Here is a 4,501-nt window from a genome sequence, read left to right as displayed (position 1 = left end):
CAAGTGCTGGGATTAAAAGCATGCACCACCACTGCCCAGCAGGAAACACCTCTTTTTTTTTTTTTTAACTGTGAAACACAATATGAATATTTTAATTTTCAAAGTGTTAACTCTGAACAAGTAGTATCTGATTAATATAAAATGCTATTATCATTTAGAAACAATACTCTTTTTAAAAAGTTTATTTTAAAATTTTGTATATTGGGTGGGGGAATGTAATAATATTTGAGAGCAAGTGCAAAAGGAAGCTATGGGCTCAGATCCTCTGAGTTAAAGGTTATTTACTGTGAGGCAGTCTATGTAGATGCTGGGAAGTAAACTCAGGTCATGTGCAAGAGAGCCAGGCTGTTTCTTGAATAACAAACACACTGTTCCAGTTCCATAATTATATTTACCCAACAATGACTAGACAGAGGATGAGTTGTACTTTAGCAGTGTCATGCCAACTTTACTAACTACAAAGATTTCCTCCCTGGTAAGTACAGAGTCTCAATACACAGTTCAGGCTGGCCTTGAACTTAGTGATCATGCAGCCTCAGCCTCTGGAGTACTAAGGTTACAGGGACATATCACTATGTAGAGCTAGAAAATATTAATATTATTCACTGACAATGTATCAACTCATAAACATTGAGGACTATTTGTTCATTAGTATACTGAATTGTTTTCTCTTATGTGATATCATTTTGCTTGATTTTTTCTTTAATTTCAAACTAGGAATATGTAACTTTTCTCCTAAAAATTAGGAAATGCTTTTTTACAAATTGCATTAGAAAATTGTGAATGCTTATTTACAAATTGCATTCTCTGACTTTCTTATCAGCCTGCTTTAAAGATATCCACATTTTCAATATGCTTGCTCGAAGTTTGGCCCACACCAAATGGTCGTTTAACCTAAATATCTGACCAGCAAATTGAGCTGATCCTCCTAGAGAAAGTATAGTTGAACAGCCAAGACCACTGGGCAGTCAAAGGGATGACCACACATCCTGAGCACCCCAATCTGGTGTGATTGGGGGACAGCTGATAACTGGATAACCAGTATTACCAGACATCACTGTCCCTAGACCATTGCTTCTGCCTGCCACTGCGACAAATACAGTAGGTACACCATCTCCTTCATATTTTGCTTTAATATTCAAAGTTTCATCTGGTCCTTTATGAGCAGTTGTTACTCTAAGTTCACATGTGATCTCAAAATTTTCACAAGCCTTCTTAATTTTTTCAGTGACCAAGTTCAGAGGTTGAACCCATCAGCACTACCAACTTGCACTGACTGACTTGAGAAGCAACTCCACTCAGTCTGCAACCCACTCAAAGTTTTTCTTTACATTCTGGAGTCCTTCCTGAGTTACTTCTTTGAGATCATGGGAGCACTGTTTGCCTTTCTGCTGGCTCCACTCTCCCAATGGCTATAGTCTTCAGGAATCATTATCGATGACATCAGCAAGAACAATCTCTTTGGTGGTTACATCGATGCCAAACTCAATCTTCATATCAACCAGCTTGCAGTTCTGGGGCAGCCAGGACTTCTCCAGAATTTTAAAAATAGCTTGTGCGGCATGACTCATGATGTCCGCTTTTGTCTGCCCTATAACAAGTCCAGCAAAAGAAAATTTTGCTGCCCTGAGTGGCTCCTCAGACCACTGTGGATCATTATTGGCATCGTCCTTGAAGAACATCTTCACATTTGGTGGATAAAACTTATACCCTTCCTTTACCTCAAGGTTCCTTTTGAGAAAAGATCCAGTTGCTATTCTTTGGCATACCCATTCAATTGGAATAATTTCACATTGGGGTGCAATGAAAGCAGTTTCCCCAAATTTCTTGGCAAAAGCAACTTTTATACCAGCTTCCTGTAACAACTGAAATATGCATCTGGTGATCTTATTGAAGATTGCAGCTTTGCCTTCCAGGTGGTTCTTTCTAGCTGCATTCCCTGTTGTAATCTGGTCCTTGGAATGTAGGAGGACTCTTCCTGAATTATCTATCAATTCATAGACTTCTTTTGTTTTACCCTTATAGAGTTTCTTCCCAATGTTCAGTACTTCAGCTGTCGAAATTATCCTAGGTGAACTAGAGGATCAGACCATGTGGGAAAAAGAGGCAGTGCTCTAGAAAACGAGATCACAGGATTCATAAAACACCTTCCTAACAAGGTCATACATCCTATTTTTCTCTAAACAGTGGACCAGCTGGGAATCAAACATTCAAATGTATGAGAGTGTAGGAGCTATTCTCATTAAATTATCCAAACCATCCAACAGTAACTGAAAAATTCTACTTGAAGAAGAGTTAATTTTCTTACTCAATGGGTTGTTACATTAATAAAAAGGACAAAAGTTGGAATAATTAGGGAGGTGGGGTGAATCATGGAGGAATTGGGATGAATATAGTCAAATTGCAATGTAAGAAATTATAAAAGAATGAATAAAAAACCATACAATTTGACCTTGTTTTCTACAGTACTATAGTTGCTCTTTTATGGTTAATACTAACTCCTCAATGCACTTATGAATAATATTTCTTACTTTCCTCTAACAAGTTGTGTTCTCCTTCAATAGACTCACCTTCTGTACTATTTTGCTTTAATCCAGTCAGTAATATTTGTTCACTGCTTTTCCAGCAGAAAAACTCTTGAAGAGGACAATGGACATCAACCTAGCTAGACAGGTTCCATCTATCCCTCCCTCACCCTCTCCTCCTCCTAACTCCTCTTTTATAATTACAGATGCCAAATGGCAGAATATTATTGCATAGAAGAAAAGCAACCATAGGCCAGGAACCCTACTATATAATTCCACAGAACATTTGAACAATATTTGCTTTTATTTCTCCAAATAAGCATGTGGTAAGAATGTGTCTATTGATTTAAGTTTTTCCTACATTGAATGCAAATTTGAGTGAAGTTGAGACATAGCAGAGAAGAATAGAATAATATGAACTAATGAATAATTTCTGAATATATGTTTAGGAATTTGTAAAAATATGTGATTCTGTAACATTTATTGCTCTCAAAGATATTTTTATTCTAACTCAACACAAGCTGGAATCATTTCGGAAGTGGAACTCCCGTTTGAGAGTGTACCTCCATAGGACTTTCCTGTAGGTAAATCTGTAGTATAAATTTTCTTAACTACTGATTAATGTGAACAAAGCATAAAAGGTTATGATGGTGCACTTAGACTAATATACCTAGCAAAACTATATGCCAGAGCTGAAAAAAGAAAGAAAAATATGCCACAACATAAGCAGCCTACAAATTTTATGTGCAACAAAACACATTCTTGAAGAAAATACAGAAAGCAGTATTTCAAACTTAAAAGAGGAATGCATATAGCGGAGAGACTAAAAAGAAATATCTATTAAAGCACAAAATACGACTTACCAAAATTCAACATGATGATCACAACTAGGAAAGACATTTCAAAAACTTTAAAGATCAGTGGCCTAAGTTCTCTAACCAAAAGACAGAGGCTGAGTCAATAGATCAAGAAATGTGGGTGGGGCAATGGAAGCTGGACTATCTGAAGGCTACCCTGCCCATTCCTTATGTGGGTCCAGGCTTACACACCAGCTATAACCACTAGTTTTAATGAATGTGCTATGGAGAAGTAGGAAAGACAGAAAAATAGCTGGAAAGAGAGTCAGAACACAAGACAGGATTGTAGTGACAAGTGTGAGAGGTGGCTGAGGTGAAACTGTGGAACAGGCCATCCCCTGGTGTTGTTGGCAAGGTAGTCTACAACAGTCTGCAGCTTACACATGTGCAGACTCATCCCCTGAAAATGTTGTTCAGTCATGGAATCATCATGGTTCTGGGCAATGATAGAGGCTAAGTTGAGGAATGGTTCACTTCCTGGATTGGATCACATTGAAGGATAACAGTGGTCTTTGATACCACTGAAGGCCATGTATGGGTCAGTGGTCATGATGTGGCTGGGGACTGCATTGATATGTGTGGCCCATGTTACCACTTACCTTTGTGCAGATGTCTGTGGTCTAATCAGCAGCCTAAATACACGTTCATGGGATATGCTCTTCTTAGGAGCAATATGGATGTGGGTGTCTGGTGCTGCCTCCTGTATCCATGATGATGTTCAGGTTCTTACGACCACCAAGTGGTGTGTCTGGGTTGGAGGTACTACTGAACCTGGGGTCTGTGTTGATGTGCTGGACCCTTGCTGCAACCAAAGCCTATATGGATGTCCATAGTCTTTGCTGTAGCTGGTGTAATGGTGGTGTTGGTGGTCCAGGGTGATTTGTTTGGCTCCATGGTCCTACTGAAGCCCAGCGACATGTTCCTGGTCTGTGCTGTCACTGAAACCATGAAGATGTACATAATCTGATCTCCAGCTGAACGTAAAGAGCAAGGACTACAGTGGCTGCAATATTGATGACTGTAGATGCACAACTGCAAAAGAGGAACATAGGCAGCTTCTTTGAGAACTCCAATCCAACCACCTAACAACATCTAAAGTAATAGTCTAAAATTGAAGCC

General features: G+C 38.9%; 1 pseudogene; it reads right to left on the bottom strand.

Annotated features, from left to right (window-relative positions):
• Positions 1-791: 791 nt before the first annotated feature.
• On the bottom strand, positions 792-4,300 carry LOC116101423 (annotated as a pseudogene).
• Between the last annotated feature and the right edge of the window lie 201 nt (positions 4,301-4,501).

The sequence above is a fragment of the Mastomys coucha genome, unplaced genomic scaffold (genome assembly GCF_008632895.1).
Source record: "Mastomys coucha isolate ucsf_1 unplaced genomic scaffold, UCSF_Mcou_1 pScaffold21, whole genome shotgun sequence".
NCBI lineage: Eukaryota > Metazoa > Chordata > Mammalia > Rodentia > Muridae > Mastomys > Mastomys coucha.
Note: the sequence above shows the minus strand (reverse complement) of the source record. Positions and strands in the feature narration are given on the sequence as shown.